The sequence below is a fragment of the Panulirus ornatus genome, chromosome 5, assembly GCF_036320965.1.
Source record: "Panulirus ornatus isolate Po-2019 chromosome 5, ASM3632096v1, whole genome shotgun sequence".
Taxonomy (NCBI): Eukaryota; Metazoa; Arthropoda; class Malacostraca; order Decapoda; family Palinuridae; genus Panulirus; species Panulirus ornatus.
This window is the reverse complement of record NC_092228.1, coordinates 42,056,848-42,074,990: the sequence shown is the minus strand read 5'-3', so window position 1 is coordinate 42,074,990 and position 18,143 is coordinate 42,056,848. Positions and strand designations below refer to the sequence as shown.

Below are 18,143 nucleotides of genomic sequence, written 5' to 3'. Positions count from 1 at the left end.
GTGGACGTGTATGTATATACATGTGTATGTGGGTGGGTTGGGCCATTCTTTTGTCTGTTTTCTTGAGCTACCTCGCTAACGCGGGAGACAGCAACAAAGTATAATAAATAAATATGAATGAATATATTTCATTTATTTATTTTGCTTTGTCGCTGTCTCCCGCGTTTGCGAGGTAGCGCAAGGAAACAGACGAAAGAAATGGCACAACCCACCCCCATACACAATGTACACACACACATGCCCACACACGCAAATATACATACCTATACATCTCAATGTACACATATATATACACATACAGACACATACATATATACCCATGCACACAATTCACACTGCCTGCCCCTATTCATTCCCATCGCCACCTCGCCACACATGGAATACCATCCCCCCCCCCCTCGTGTGTGCGAGGTAGCACTAGGAAAAAACAACAAAGGCCCCATTCGTTCACACTCAGTCTCCAGCTGTCACGCAATAATGCCCGAAACCACAGCTCCCTTTCCACATCCAGGCCCCACACAACTTTCCATGGTTTACCCCAGACGCTTCACATGCCCCGATTCAATCCACTGACAGCACGTCAACCCCGGTATACCACATCGATCCAATTCACTCTATTCCTTGCCCGCCTTTCACCCTCCTGCATGTTCAGGCCCCGATCACTCAAAATCTTTTTCACTCCATCTTTCCACCTCCAATTTGGTCTCCCACTTCTCCTCGTTCCCTCCACCTCCGACACATATATCCTCTTGGTCAATCTTTCCTAACTCATTCTCTCAATGTGCCCAAACCATTTCAAAACACCCTCTTCTGCTCTCTCAACCACGCTCTTTTTATTTCCACACATCTCTCTTACCCTTACATTACTTACTCGATCAAACCACCTCACACCACATATTGTCCTCAAACATCTCATTTCCAGCACATCCACTCTCCTGCGCACAACTCTATCCATAGCCCACGCCTCGCAACCATACAACATTGTTGGAACCACTATTCCTTCAAACATACCCATTTTTGCTTTATATGAATAATATATATATAATACTTGACATTTCCAGTAAATGTTGAGCATACACAGTCATGCAGATTCACACAGGATTATTCTTTTATCTTGATATGTTCATTTCATTTGGCTGTGATAAAATGGAACAAAACTAAAAGAAAGAAGGGAACTAAGTATGAATGTATACTACAAGTAGAGGTACTTGTACAACAGAAATCTGTGAACATCAAGTGTGGACTGCATTAAGGGCATTGCTTTATGTTTTTGGGAGTGCTGTCTATATGTTTTATTGGTACTCCTTGAAGTTTCATATTGGTAGGACACTTGAATTTTCAGGATCTTAGTAGGCACACATATTTATTTTTTCTAGCAGCAAGATGATTTAACAATCTGTGATTTTTCAGATGACCGGTAACTTTAGGAGAATAGTGTGTGGCAAACTTAAGTTTTACACACTCATCTATTTTATTACTATTGAATTTAGTTTATTAAGCAGTTTTATGAACAAAATAGATGAAACTTACGTTTCATGAATTTTCACCTCCTATTGCAAGACACTTTAACTTAGTGAGAGTAATGAGTGTGTGAGGTAAGATGGCACTCCAATATGGATAATTGAATAGTGCCCTGCAGTATTAATGTGCTGTACTGCTAATTTCTGAGCAAGGATGCGGTTGTCAGAGGCAGGCAAGTTTTTGCAGTGTTCATTACTTGGAGCACAAAGCTAGCCACTTCATTAAAGACAGATTAACAAGAAAAAGATATAAATACGTATATATATATATCATCCCTGGGGATAGGGGAGAAAGAATACTTCCCACGTATTCCCTGCGTGTCGTAGAAGGCGACTAAAAGGGGAGGGAGCGGGTGGCTGGAAATCCTCCCCTCTCATTTTTTTTCAATTTTCCAAAAGAAGGAACAGAGAAGGGGGCCAGGTGAGGATGTTCCCTCAAAGGCCCATTTCTCTGTTCTTAACGCAACCTCGCTGACGTGGGAAATGGCGAATAGTACGAAAGAAAAAGAAAAAGATATATATATATATATATATATATATATACATACATACCGGGGTTGACGTGGTGTCAGTGGATTGAATCAGGGCATGTGAAGCATCTGGGGTAAACCATGGAAAGCTGTGTAGGTATGTATATTTGCGTGTGTGGACGTGTATGTATATACATGTGTATGGGGGTGGGTTGGGCCATTTCTTTCGTCTGTTTCCTTGCGCTACCTCGCAAACGCAGGAGACAGCGACAAAGCAAAGAAAAAAAAAAAAAACATAAGTAATATATCACTGTGTAGTAGGGTTAGAAGTGACTGCATGCTTTCATTGCCTTATATAGTCTTTCATTGTTGCTTGGAAACTGAATAATCACTCAACATGTAAATGTTTTCAGGCATGTTTACGCAAGCTACCTCTAGATAGATATTTATGCATGCAAGCCTGGGTGGTGGCAGTGTGGGATTATTTCTTCCTACAGATAATCATCCTCCGACCATGCCAGAGAGCACATTTTCATAAGTTTTAGTGGAACACTCGGAAGATGATCTTGAATTAGCTGATAACTATTATTTGTCTTCTGATTGTGTGGAGAGTGATCCTATAGACACTGGCTTTTCTAATTGTGAAAGTTGGTCAAAATGAGGCAGAAAAAAGTTTTCCAGAAAAAGTGGAGGCACTGTTGCCAGAACCTGTATAACTTTGACATTGGTATGTCTGATTGTTGTGGTTAGTAATTTATAAATCACATTGGAACGGAAAGCTTAGTGAGATATTTAAGGGTTAAGAAATTCATCTGGGAAGAGTGATTATATTATGGTTTAGATGAAATTTATGGTAAGTGAAGAAAGAGCAGTTCCTCCATCAATACAGGATACAAGGAAGAGAATTAGATTTGTAATGGCAAAGCAGCCAGTTCATCTAGAGAACAGCTAAGGAAGGGTTAGAGAAAAGTAAGAAAATACCAAGGAAAAAAAAGTCTGTAAAGATACCATACTCTGGCTATGGAGGAACAATAATATAAGCATCAAATGACATGCCCACAAATCCAGATGAATTGTGGGAAACATTAAGGGAAATTCTCCCTGGGTATAGGGGAGAAAGAATACTTCCCATGTATTCCCTGCCTGTCGTAGAAGGCCGACTAAAAGGGAAGGGGGCTGAAAATCCTCCCCCTCTTTTTTTTTTTTTTTTCCAAAAGAAGGAAGAGAGAAGGAGGCCAGGTGAGGATGTTCCCTCAGGGGCCCAGTTCTCTGTTCTAAACGCTACCTCGCTAATGCAGGAAATGGCGAATAGTATAAGGAAAAAAAAAAAAAACATTAAGGGAAATAAGTTTAAAGCCGACATTCAAGAGATAAGAGACAGTCCGACATGGCTGACATTAAAGCTGTCAGTGGAATTGAATCAAATGGTTTCCTCTGTGAAGAATATACCGAAGAAGAATTATATATGAGGAGTTGGATTAGCCCTACCGCAAGAGAAACTATCAAATACCATGAGTTCTCAATAAACAAATGAGGCTTTCCCACAGTTTATTCTGGGTAGAGTTGGTTATCGGCAATGTCTGATTGTACTGATAATATAATCCTTCAAGGATACCCCATGAACCAGAAAGATAACTGATGATAAATAATCAGAATGGTGTATTTCATTATGCATGGCCATCTGGAAATAGTAGAAAATTTATCCTCTGGGGCCTTGACTGCTTGAGAGCAGACTGGACAAACTCGAGTCGGCATAAGAGAAAGTTATAAATGAAGGTTCCTATATACATACATATATATATATATATATATATATATATATATATATATATATATATATATATATATATATATACATCCTTCAGGCAAGATGTCAATTTCTTCATCCATCTTACGTTGGTCGTTGGTGAAATTGATTTGTAAAGGCGACTAAAAGGGGAGGGAGCGGGGGCTGGAAATCCTCCCCTCTCGTTTTTTTTTTTTTTTTTTTTTTAATTTTCCAAAAGAAGGAACAGAGAAGAGGTCCAGGTGAGGATATTCCCTCAAAGGCCCAGTCCTCTGTTATTAACGCTACCTCGCTATCGCGGGAAATAGCGAAAAGTATAAAAAAAAAATATATATATATATATATATATATATATATATATATATATATATATATATATATATATATATATATATATATATATATATATATCCCCTGGGGATAGGGGATTAAGAATACTTCCCACGTATTCCCTGCGTGTTGTAGAAGGCGACTAAAAGGGAAGGGAGCGGGGGCTGGAAATCCTCCCCTCTCGTTTTTTTTTTTTTTAATTTTCCAAAAGAAGGAACAGAGAAGAGGTCCAGGTGAGGATATTCCCTCAAAGGCCCAGTCCTCTGTTCTTAACGCTACCTCGCTATCGCGGGAAATAGCGAATAGTATAAAAAAAAAAAATATATATATATATATATATATATATATATATATATATATATATATATATATATATATATATATATATATATATTATCATTTCGTGTTATGAAGTGGCATGTTTATTGAGAAAAGCTGAAACACGTAGGTCGTTCATGCTGGTTTTACTGAAATTCGCCGTTTTATTAACAAAAGATTATATAAGGCATAGAATTCACATGTTTTCAGCGAAACTTTAAACAAATGAAACCCGGGAATCCAGTTTCAGCTTTTTTTGTGCATTTGCGCTCGTATTATCCCTGAATAACATCCTGTAACATTATTTTCTTAAATTATATATATTGTTCTCTTGTTGTGGGCGGCAGAAATGTCAAGCGGACGATTTAAATCGTAAATATTCATGGAGATCCGATGCGCAATAACCCAGGACTCCAGTTTCAGGTTTTTATGTATTTGCGCTTGTATTATCCCTGAATAACATCCTGTAACCATATTTTCTTAAATTATATATATTTTTCTATGCTTGTGGGTAGCAGAAATGGCAAGAGAAGGATTAAAATCGTATATATTCATGGAAATCTGGTGCGCACGGTTCCCGCGCGTATTTTGTTTCTCGCCAGCGATTTGAATGTTGACGTTGGCCGTTAGTGTCATGGCGTCTTGCCGACCCGTTGTGCTTATTTCGCCCATAAATCCGTGATGTCGGAGGAAATTTAGTGAAATCTGTGGTTCCCTAGTGCACCGAAGAATCCGAGATAACGATGGTAAGAGGATAATGAGTAATTATGTAGTTTGAGAGACGAAATGACCAATTTAAGATGGACTTGATCACTATGTCTTCTGGAGGTTCGTCACCATTTGGCCTAGGTCGGTTTTGTAACCCCATGGCATCTTTTAACGGGATAGTCGGGCAGTTATTCCTTTGTGTCTGTCATTTTCTTTCCCCTTTAAAGGTCTAAAACTTATTTTTGCCGGGAGAAAATGGCTCGTTATTGGGTATCATGTGACGTCAGTCTGTTGTGGGGTGTCGACTGTCATGGTAGTTCCCCCCCCCCCCCCCCAAAAAAAAGAGGCCTATGAGGAATTTCGCCCCAGTAGTTTAATTTCCTTTTTTGAAGATGCCGGACGTAGTCTAGAGGGGAGGAAAAAAAAATGGGGGTGACTCTTCAGATCAACTGAACTGTTGTGTACTGCAGGAGGCCAGAGGGTGGCAACCCTCCTCCCGATCTCTGGGGGCTAGGGTAGGCTAGGCTAGAGTTGGGTCTGTGTCTTAACCAAACTTTTAACTTAAACAAGACAAACGTTAAAGAGGATGTTTGACTCATAAGGTTTATCGCAGAAACAAAAATATCGAATACACTTGTTAGTAGTGATAAAGTGAGCCTTTTTAATTGTGTAGGTTTAAATCGCAGTTTGCATTTTATTAATGTCTGAGACTCGTATGATTCATTAGGTTCTGGATTTCTTTTTATTATATGCTTCTGCGGTGTGTTAGACATTTATTTGTGGTTAAGTGAGCAGTGCGTAGTGTGTGTAGTGTACACATATTTAACATGTATGTGTAAACTCAGAAAAGTCAAAACACAGGTTCCAAGCTTTCGACTATTTCAAGCCATTTTCAAGGATCTGGAGTCAATACGATGAAGTGAACATATATACAAAACCAACCTTCGCTAGTTAAGGAAACGAGGAAGATTTGATATGAGAAACATGTGGAAGGGTTGGCCGGAATGGTAAAGTGAACCCGTCCTTCTACGTAGCAAAGGACGTCAGGTCAGCAACAGCTTTCTAAATTTTTACCACATATTTCAGCTGAGATTTGTTATATATTATCTAATTCATACATTCCTTCATTCATGTTTATTATGATTTGATTTTGTTAAAAGAGGATTCAACGATAAGCCTCTCTCTGAGTGACTCTCGAGGGTGAATAATTTTTGGCTACCCCACTTTAGTGGGTAATTTTTTTTTGAGTTTGAAGTTTTGGGTTTGATTCCAAGGCCATCTAGACAGTACAGAATATTTATTCTGTTGGATCCTCTTTTTAAATGTACGGTTTATTTGTTTGGTCAATATACAACTTAGTACTGAGAACAAAGTTGACGCCTGATTTTTCGTTAGATGATGGTCTGTTCTTTATTGATTGTCTATGCTATTTTCATGTTTTGAGAAAAACACTATTGTTGTTTCAAAATTTTTGCAAGAAGAAAATTCCTCACTTTAACAATTTTCTATGGTGTTTTCATATTTTGAGAACAGCATTGCCGTTGTTTCAAAATATTTTTAAGAGAAGAAAATTACTCATTTCTTGTTCATTGGATAGTAGGAATTTCCTTCTTATTTTTTTTTCCCTAGTGGCCTCTCCAGGATAAGTCTTCTTGTAATATAAATATGATCAAATTCATTTAAGAATTCAGGATTGCCAGTTTTTAAGGCCCTTATAAACTTACCTGTAAAAGTAGAAATTTTGCCAGAATCGTGATGGTTTGAGAAATGATGAATAAATGCGTCAACTTGGGTATGTTTCCGATAAACTTTGAACTAAAGATCCGTCTGATCATATTATCAAAGTGTCTTAAAAGGGCAATAGATTACCGGATTCCTCTTACATTTTGAAAGTTATCGAGGGAATTGTTTTTATAAAAATTCCCAAGGACTCTCATTGGGAGGCCATAGATGTCGAATATCTGTTATATAGCTGTCCCATGGTAAATTGAAGGTATAACGGTTTGAGGAATGAACCTAGTTTCAAAGAATTCCGTATATAAATGGGAGATGTATAAAAGAAAGAGACAGGAGGTCAAGAGAAAGGTGCAAGAGGTGAAAAAGAGGGCAAATGAGAGTTGGGGTGAGAGAGTATCATTAAATTTTAGGGAGAATAAAAAGATGTTTTGGAAGGAGGTAAATAAAGTGCGTAAGACAAGGGAGCAAATGGGAACCTCAGTGAAGGGGGCTAATGGGGAGGTGATAACAAGTAGTGGTGATGTGAGAAGGAGATGGAGTTAGTATTTTGAAGGTTTGTTGAATGTGTTTGATGATAGAGTGGCAGATATAGGGTGTTTTGGTCGAGGTGGTGTGCAAAGTGAGAGGGCTAGGGAAAATGATTTGGTAAACAGAGAAGAGGTAGTAAAAGCTTTGCAAAAGATGAAAGCCAGCGAGGCAGCAGGTTTGGATGGTATTGCAGTGGAATTTATTAAAAAGGGGGGTGACTATTGTTGACTTGTTGGTAAGGTTATTTAATGTATGTATGATTCATTGTGAGGTGCCTGAGGATTGGCGGAATGCTTGCATAGTGCCATTGTACAAAGGCAAAGGGGATAAGAGTGAGTGCTCAAATTACAGAGGTATAAGTTCGTTGAGTATTCCTGGTAAATTATATGGGAGGGTATTGATTGAGAGGGTGAAGGCATGTACAGAGCATCATATTGGGGAAGAGCAGTGTGGTTTCAGAAGTGGTAGAGGATGTGTGGATCAGGTGTTTGCTTTGAAGAATGTATGTGAGAAATACTTAGAAAAGCAAATGGATTTGTATGTAGCATTTATGGATCTGGAGAAGGCATATGATAGAGTTGATAGAGATGCTTTGTGGAAGGTATTAAGAATATATGGTGTGGGAGGTAAGTTGTTAGAAGCAGTGAAAAGTTTTTATCGAGGATGTAAGGCATGTGTACGTGTAGGAAGAGAGGAAAGTGATTGGTCCTCAGTGAATGTAGGTTTGCGGCAGGGGTGTGTGATGTCTCCATGGTTGTTTAATTTGTTTATGGATGGGGTTGTTAGTGAGGTGAATGCAAGAGTTTTGGAAAGAGGGGCAAGTATGCAGTCTGTTGTGGATGAGAGAGCTTGGGAAGTGAGTCGGTTGTTGTTCACTGATGATACAGCGCTGGTGGCTGATTCATGTGAGAAACTGCAGAAGCTGGTGACTAAGTTTGGTAAAGTGTGTGAAAGAAGAAAGTTAAGAGTAAATGTGAATAAGAGCAAGGTTGTTAGGTACAGTAGGGTTGAGGGTCAAGTCAGTTGGGAGGTAAGTTCGAATGGAGAAAAACTGGAGGAAGTGAAGTGTTTTAGATATCTGGGAGTGGATCTGTCAGCGGATGGAACCATGGAAGCGGAATTGAATCATAGGGTGGTAGGGGAGGGGGCAAAAATTCTGTGAGCCTTGAAGAATGTTTGGAAGTCAAGAACATTATCTTGGAAAGCAAAAATGGGTATGTTTGAAGAAATAGTGGTTCCAACAGTGTTGTTTGGTTGCGAGGCATGGGATATGCATAGAGTTGTGTGCAGGAGGGTGAATGTGCTGGAAATGACATGTTTGAGGACAATATGTGGTGTGAGGTGGTTTGATCGAGTAAGAAATGTAAGGGTAAGAGAGATGTGTGGAAATAAAAAGAGTGTGGTTGAGAGAGCAGAAGAGGGTGTTTTGAAATGGTTTGGTCACATGGAGAGAATGAGTGAGGAAAGACTGACCAAGAGGATATATGTGTCAAAGGTGGAGGGAACGACAAGTGGGAGACCAAATTGGAGGTGGAAAGATGGAGTGAAAAAGATTTTGAGTGATCGGGGCCTTAACATGCAGGAGGGTGAAAGGCGTGCAAGGAATAGAGTGAATTGGAACGATGTGGTATACCGGGGTCGACGTGCTGTCAATGGATTTAACCAGGGCATGTGAAGCATCTGGGGTAAACCATGGAAAGTTCTGTGGGGCCTGGATGTGGAAAGGGAGCTGTGGTTTCGGTGCATTATTACATGACAGCTAGAGACTGAGTGTGAATGAATGGGGCCTTTGTTGTCCTTTCCTAGTGTTACCTCACACACATGAGGGGGAAGGGGGTTGTTATTCCATGTGTGGCGGGGTGGCGATGGGAATAAAGAAAGGCAGACAGTATGAATTATGTACATGTGTATATATGTATATGTCTGTGTGTGTATATATATGTGTACATTGAGATGTATAGGTATGTATATTTGCGTGTGTGGACGTGTATGTATATGCATGTGTATGTGGATGGGTTGGGCCATTCTTTCGTCTGTTTCTTTGCGCTACCTTGCTAACATGGGAGACAGCGACAAAGCAAAAAAAAAAAATGTGATTTATATATATACATGTGTATGTGGGTGGGTTGGACCATTCTTTCGTCAGTTTCCTTGCACTACCTCGCTAATGCGGGAGACGGTGACTAAGCGTAATGAAAAAATAAATAAATAGATAATGTGATGTAGTAGATGAGAGGGAATTTCTTATTGCCCATGCAAGTATTTGTAAAATTTTCTATTAACTTAAAATATTGTCCATTATATGTAATTCTATAGGTTAAGAAATACGCTGTGGCTAACTGGCAGCTGTAATTTAAATAGCTTATCCTTAATGTAATTTAATAGATTGCTTAATGGAACTTTTGTGGAAAGAGAATTTACATGGAAACTAATTCGTGAATAAGGGTTAATGTGGTGTTTAAGTTGGATCAACAAGTCCTCTTGTGTTTTTTACAAGATATGTTGAAGTAGTTCCAGTTAAGGGACCAAGCAATTTACTAAGCCAAGAAGACATGTACTAACCAGACTAGTTACATTGTTTATGGGTTTTCACTATGCCATGTGTTGGGAAATCCAGACTTGATAGATGAAAATGGTTTTATGAGGTTCGATTTGTCTCCTAACAACAGTTTTATGGTCGAGTTGAAAAGTTTGTTGGTTGAGGCTGTAGGATCTTTGTGTAATTCAGTATATGTACTTTTATCAATTAATAGGTCTTTCAGTTTCTCATTGTAGGCACTGTTATCAAGAATAACAGATTTAGGTTTGTATGCCTTAATAATATGTGGGAAAGGATCACAACTTTGCATGTGATCAAAGTATATTCCTATGAGTCCATGGGGAAAATAAAACACGATATGTTCCCAAGTGCACTGTCGTGCAATAATCACATCATCAGGGAGATACAAGAAAGAAATATAAGTCAGTTGATATACAACAAAGCGATGTAGCTAGGACGCCATTTGGTAAACAAGTGATTGTCCAAGACAAGTCCTAGCTACCTCTCTTCTTTGTGTATCAACTGACTTATATTTCTTTCTTGTATCTCCCCTGATGATGTGATTATCACACGAAAGTGCACTTGGGAACTTAACGTGTTTTATTTTTCCCTGTGTACTCATAGGAATTTAGTAATGTGTATGTCATTATTATTTTTCAAGTTGTGAAGGGCAGACATACACTGATGAGAATGTAATTTTGTGTAAGGTTGTCAAACAGATTTTTCTGAAATGATAAATTCTTTAACCACTGACACCAGATTTACTGTATTCCACGAAATTCTGAATCCTGTGCCAAATCATAGAATAAGCTCTTTGTGTTTTGTTAGTTCATTTAAAGAAAGATATTCAAAGAGGCTTGGGTTACTCTTAGTTGTCCAAAAAATATTTTGAAAGATTTGTAAATTTCACATACAGATTTCCTTGTTTACAATTGTCATCCGAGTAGAGCGAACATGTAATCACAAATTGAACACTATTCACATGAACTATTATCCTTGTCACTGTTATGAAAGCCTCTCCACTTCCATTTTCTTAAGTTTATTCAGCAGCAGTTCATCCAGCTCTGAAAATGGTTTATTATCCCAATTTCAAGTGAACGTGGGTAAACATGAATTAGGTATCACTTGTTTCTGCATGCTTTCAGGAACTGTGCTTTGTTCTTTCGATAGTGTTACGAGAAAAGATTTCTTTAAGTTATGGTAAAATGATTGTAAATGTGGAAAATGTAAGAAGGAAGAGGTGCAAGAGCCATAGTTTTTGTAGTAAATCACCTACACATGTGAAGCACTGGTGTAAGATTATTCACATACAATGAATTGGGGGAGTGTTTCACTTAGAGTCTTATCGTTGAATCCTCTCATATCAAAGTTAATAGCACCATAAATGTGATGAATGAAAGAATGTGTAGACTAGACAATATCTTGATGAAATCTTTGTTGAAATGTGGCAGATTAAGAAAGCAGTGGCTGACTTGATGTACTTTAGCAGGTAGAAGTGTGGGTCACTTTCCCGTTTAGGTCAATCCTCAAATGTTTCTCAGATGATATGTTCCTTGTTTCCTTTAGCTGTGGTGTAGAATGGTTTTGTATATATATTGACTGTATCCTTAAAATAACTTGAAATATGGTCAAAGGCTTGGAGCTTCTGTGTTTGTTTTTCAAAAAGGTTATTTATTTATTTATTTTGCTTTGTTGCTGTCTCCCGCGTTAGCGTGGTAGCACAAGGAAACAGACAAAAGAATGGCCCAACCCACCCACATACACATGTATATACATACACGTCCACACACAGCACATATACATACCTATACATCTCAGTGTATACATATACACACACAGACATATACATATATACCCATGTACATAATTCATACTGTCTGCCTTTATTCATTCCCATCGCCACCCCGCCACACATGGAATAACAACACCCTCTCCCCTCATGTGTGCGAGGTAATGCCAGGAAAAGACAACAAAGGCCCCATTCGTTCACACTCAGGTCTCTAGCTGTCATGTAATAATGCACCGAAACCACAGCTCCCTTTCCACATCCAGGCCCCACAGAACTTTCCATGGTTTACCCCAGACGCTTCACATGCCCTGGTTCAATCCATTGACAGCACGTTGACCCCGGTATACCACATCGTTCCAATTCGCTCTATTTCTTGCACGCCTTTCACCCTCCTGCATGTTCAGGCCCTGATCACTCAAAATCTTTTTCACTCCATCTTTCCACCTCCAATTTGGTCTCCCACTTCTCCTCATTTGGTAAACATGTTTACCAAATGGCGTCCTAGCTTCGTCTCTTCGATGTATATCAACTGACTGTTATATTCCTCTCTTGTGTCTCTCCCGACGATGTGATTATTACACGAAAGTGCACTTGGGAACTTTTCGTGTTTCATTTTCCCCGTGGACTCATAGGAATATCTTGATCACGCGCAAAATTGTGATCCTTTCCAACAATATATAAGTATGTATAGATAAACTCCTAAACATGTACATATACATACACAGACATATATACACATGTATGTATTCATACTTGCTTGTCTTCAAACTATTCCCTGTTGCCACCCTGCCCCACAAGGAACAATATCGCTGCCCCCTGCTTCAGCGAGGTAGCGCCAGGAAAACAGACAAAAAAGGCCACATTCGTTCACACTCTCTCTCTAGCTGTCATGTGTATTGCACAGAAACCACAGCTCCCTATCCACATCCAGGCCCCACAGACCTTTCCATGTGGGGCCTGGATGGTTTAACCCAGACGTTTTGCATGCCCTGGTTCAGTCCGTTGACAGCATTTCAACCCCTGTACACCACATATTTATATATATTATCCCTGGGGATTGGGGAGAAAGAATGCTTCCCATGTATTGCTTGCATGTCGTAGAAGGCGACTAAAAGGGGAGGGAGTGGGGGAAGCTGGCAGGAAATCCTCTCCTACCATTTTTAATTTTCCAAAAGATGGGGGCCAATTGAGGATATTCCCCCTTAAGGCTTAATCCTCTGTTCTTAACGCTACCTTGCTAACAGTAGAAATGGTGAATATATATGAAAAAGTGAATATATATGTATATATCAGCATTTATCAGTTTCATGCTGATGTTCTCGTCTAACAATTCTCTTATTTTGCTCAGGTAGATTATCAATAAGCTGGTCGCCTCAGAAGTGGGATGTACTGGCGTGGGATGTCACTAGTTCTTGCCGTGCTCTCGGTGGGACAGGTCGGATGTCGAGCGCCATGTAAAACTAGAAAGAAGATTGTTGTTCGTTGGGTTCATAATCAGGGGTCACTCCTTGATGTATAGGGCCTCGAGTACCTGAGGGTTTCTCTGGTTTTGGATGAAGTTTCTAATATGGATGATCCTTAGTCCAACATCTCACTCTTTTAATGGAGGATTGAAGGAATAGGATATAATGTACATATTCATACTTGCTTGTCTTCAATCTATTCCCTGTTGCCACCCTGCCCCACAAGGAACAACATCGCTGCCCCCTGCTTCAGTGAAGTAGCGCCAGGAAAACAGACAAAAAAGGCCACATTTGTTCACACTCTCTAGCTGTCATGTGTATTGCACTGAAACCACAGCTCCCTATCCACATCCAGGCCTCACAGACCTTTCCATGTGGGGCCTGGGTGATTTACCTCAGACGTTTCACATGCCCTGGTTCAGTCTGTTGACATCATTTCAACCCCTGTACACTACATATATATATATTATCCCTGGGGATTGGGGAGAAAGAATGCTTCCCATGTATTGCTTGCATGTCGTAGAAGGCGACTAAAAGGGGAGGGAGTGGGGGAAGCTAGCAGGAAATCCTCTCTTACCATTTTTAATTTTTCCAAAAGATAGGGCCAAGTGAGGATATTCCCCCTTAAGGCTTAATCCTCTGTTCTTAACGCTACCTTGCTAACAGTAGAAATGGTGAATATATATGAAAAAATGATATATATATATATATATATATATATATATATATATATATATATATATATATATATATATATATATATATATATATATATATAAATATATATATATATATATATATATATATATATATATATATATATATATATATATATCAGCATTTATCAGTTTCATGCTGATGTTCTCATCTAACAATTCTCTTATTTTGCTCAGGTAGATTATCAATAAGCTTGTCACCTCAGAAGTGGGATGTACTGGCGTGGGATGTCACTAGTTCTTGCCGTGCTCTCAGTGGGACAGTTCGGATGTCAAGCGCTATGTAAAACTAGAAAGAAGATTGTCATTCGTCGGGCTCATAATCAGGGGTCACTCCTTGACGTATAGGGCCTCCAGCAACTGAGGGTGTCTCTGGTTTTGGATGAAGTTTCTAACATGGATGATCCTTAGTCCAACATCTCACTCTTTTAATGGAGAATTGAAGGAATATGATACAATGTACATATTCATACTTGCTTGTCTTCAATCTACTCCCTGTTGCCACCCTGTCCCACAAGGAACAACATCGCTGCCCCCTGCTTTAGTGAGGTAGCGCCAGGAAAACAGACAAAAAAGGCCACATTCGTTCACACTCTCTCTCTAGCTGTCATGTGTATTGCACTGAAACCACAGCTTTCTATCCACATCCAGGTCCCACAGACCTTTCCATGTGGGGCCTGGATGGTTTACCCCAGACGTTTTGCATGCCCTGGTTCAGTCCGTTGACAGCATTTCAACCCCTGTACACCACATATTTATATATATTATTCCTGGGGATTGGGGAGAAAGAATGCTTCCCATGTATTGCTTGCATGTCGTAGAAGGCGACTAAAAGGGGAGGGAGTGGGGGAAGCTGACAGGAAATCCTCTCCTACCATTTTTAATTTTCCAAAAGATGGGGGCCAAGTGAGGATATTCCCCCTTAAGGCTTAATCCTCTGTTCTTAACGCTACCTTGCTAACAGTAGAAATGGTGAATATATATGAAAAAATGAATATATATATATGTATATATCAGCATTTATCAGTTTCATGCTGATGTTCTCGTCTAACAATTCTCTTATTTTGCTCAGGTAGATTATCAATAAGCTGGTCGCCTCAGAAGTGGGATGTACTGGCGTGGGATGTCACTAGTTCTTGCCGTGCTCTCGGTGGGACAGGTCGGATGTCGAGTGCTATGTAAAACTAGAAAGAAGATTGTCGTTCATCGGGTTCATAATCAGGGGTTACTCCTTGACGTATAGGGCCTCGAGTACCTGAGGGTGTCTCTGGTTTTGGATGAAGATTCTAATATGGATGATCCTTAGTCCAACATCTCACTCTTTTAATGGAGGATTGAAGGAATAGGATACAATGTACATATTCATACTTGCTTGTCTTCAATCTATTCCCTGTTGCCACCCTGCCCCACAAGGAACAACATCGCTGCCCCCTGCTTCAGCAAGGTAGCGCCAGGAAAACAGACAAAAAAGGCCACATTCGTTTGCACTCTCTCTAGCTGTCATGTGTATTGCACAGAAACCACAGCTCCCTATCCATATCCAGGCCCCGCAGACCTTTCCATGTGGGGCCTGGATGGTTTACCCCAGGTGTTTCGCATGCCCTGGTTCAGTCCGTTGACAGCATTTCAACCCCTGTACACCACATATTTATATATATTATCCCTGGGGATTGGGGAGAAAGAATGCTTCCCATGTATTGCTTGCATGTCGTAGAAGGCGACTAAAAGGGGAGGGAGTGGGGGAAGCTGGCAGGAAATCCTCTCCTACCATTTTTAATTTTCCAAAAGATGGGGCCAATTGAGGATATTCCCCCTTAAGGCTTAATCCTCTGTTCGTAACGCTACCTTGCTAACAGTAGAAATGGTGAATATAAATGAAAAAGTGAATATATATGTATATATCAGCATTTATCAGTTTCATGCTGATGTTCTCATCTAACAATTCTCTTATTTTGCTCAGGTAGATTATCAATAAGCTGGTCGGATGTCGAGCACCATGTAAAACTATAAAGAAGATTGTCATTCGTCTGGTTCATAATCAGGGGTCACTCCTTGACGTATAGGGCTTCGAGTACCTGAGGGTGTCTCTGGTTTTGGATGAAGTTTCTAATATGGATGATCCTTAGTCCATCTCACTCTTTTAATGGAGGATTGAAGGAATAGGATACAATGTACATATTCATACTTGCTTGTCTTCAATCTATTCACTGTTGCCACCCTGCCCCACAAGGAACAACATTGCTGCCCCAATCCTCTCCTACCATTTTTAATTTTCCAAAAGATGGGGGCCAATTGAGGATATTTCCCCTTAAGGCTTAATCCTCTGTTCTTAATGCTACCTTGCTAACAGTAGAAATGGTGAATATATATGAAAAAATGAATATATATATATATATATATGTGTATATATCAGCATTTATCAGTTTCATGCTGATGTTCTCGTCTAACAATTTTCTTATTTTGCTCAGGTAGATTATCTATAAGCTGGTCGCCTCAGAAGTGGGATGTACTGGTGTGGGATGTCACTAGTTCTTGCCGTGCTCTCGGTGGGACAGGTCGGATGTCGAGCGCTATGTAAAACTAGAAAGAAGATTGCCATTCGTCGGGTTCATAATCAGGGGTCACTCCTTGACGTATAGGGCCTCGAGTACCTGAGGGTGTCTCTGGTTTTGGATGAAGATTCTAATATGGATGATCCTTAGTGCAACATCTCACTCTTTTAATGAAGGATTGAAGGAATAGGATACAAGTAAAAGGACTTATAGCTAAAAATAGGTAAGAAGGCCAATAATGAGGCTGAAGGTAGAAAAGGGACGAGGAATGGATGGGATTACAGCTGAAATGCTGAAGTATGGAGGAGAAAGTGATAGAGTGGATGCATTTGATGTGCAATTTAGCATGGAATCAGAAGGTTGTGCTCGAGGATTGGGTCAAAGCTATTGTTACTTTATTCAAAGGAAAAGGTACACTTTTTCCTTTGAATAAAGTAACTGTAATAGCTTTCACCCAGTCTTAAGGCACAGCCTTCATCCACTCTTATCACTTTCTCCTCAATACTTCAGCAATTCAGCTGTAATCCCATCCTTTTTCTACATTCAGCCGCATTATTGGCCTTCTTGCCTCCATTTTTGCTATAGGCCCTTGTACTTTTATCCTATTCCTTCAATCCTCCATACCATTTACGTAAAAACTGCTGCCTCCCCATCATCCTCTTGCATTAGTTATTTAAATTATTCTTTCCATCTTCCCTTTACTTCCTCCATCACCCTGGAAAAGAGATGGCACTGGTACCATAGCAGACTGGTAGTGAAGTTGCTTTTGTCAAAAATCAATTTATTTACACTGTAAGTCATAAATAATACAACTGTTGTGGTTTCTTTGTCCTACAAAATGGGAATTTACTGTGTAAAATCCCATACTGAAATCGGGTGAACTCAGCTTTGCATTCGTCGTATTCAAGAATGTGTGATGAGACGTGGGTGACTATGTAATGAATTATTGGGACGTTGCAAAGGTCACTTTCTGATAGGACTACAAAATAATTGTTAACAGTTTCATATTTCATCTCTTGAAGGATTATTTATACATTAAACACATTTGAAAATATGCTAAAGTTATGGGAATTAGAACAAAAGTTATAGGAAAATACTTTTTCGAGACTGGTGCGAGTTTTTCCGCAAACCATCAACAACTATATATGTAATATAGTCTTTGACAATGTAAATATTCTCGCAGAATATTTTCCTGCAACTTTTATTCGAATTCCCATATCTCTGCGTGATATTTTTTAATGTGCTTGATGCATAAATAGTTTGAGATGTGCAGTTGTTTGCAATGTTCCGATAATTCATCACATAATCATATCAGCCAGGCAATCAGTGCCTTTGCAAAGTCAAGTGGCGGTCGTATCATTCTTTAATACGTGTCATAGATACTGCAGTGGTAGGGGCATATCCTTACCAAACTGAATCCTGCAGACTATTAAGCTGAAAGCTAAGAGCAAGTAATCATGAATGTCAGTATAATCAAATGCAGTGGTGATCACAGCATCATATAATAAAGCCCTTCATCCCAAAATATGTGAGATAAACGTATATTGGGATGCTGAGGCTAGGTGATGCTGTGTTCAAGTGCTGCCAGGATGGCACATACTATAATGGCCATATTCTAAGTTATGGATAGAGGGAGGTATATAGGTCATGTAGCATATTCATAAATAAAATGAGGCACTACAATTTT

At 39.4% G+C, this 18,143-nt stretch overlaps 1 long non-coding RNA gene across 2 annotated transcripts; it reads left to right on the top strand.

Annotated features, from left to right (window-relative positions):
• The first annotated feature begins 4,762 nt into the window (after window positions 1–4,762).
• On the top strand, window positions 4,763–17,603 carry LOC139748732 (uncharacterized). 2 transcript variants are annotated; one of them, XR_011712813.1, is made up of 5 exons: window positions 4,763–5,170; window positions 13,074–13,355; window positions 14,082–14,363; window positions 14,977–16,075; window positions 16,373–17,603. It is a non-coding gene; the product is annotated as an uncharacterized lncRNA (long non-coding RNA). The 2 variants fall into 2 exon arrangements; XR_011712812.1 differs by having other exon boundaries at window positions 4,765–5,170; window positions 14,082–16,075.
• Window positions 17,604–18,143: the final 540 nt, after the last annotated feature.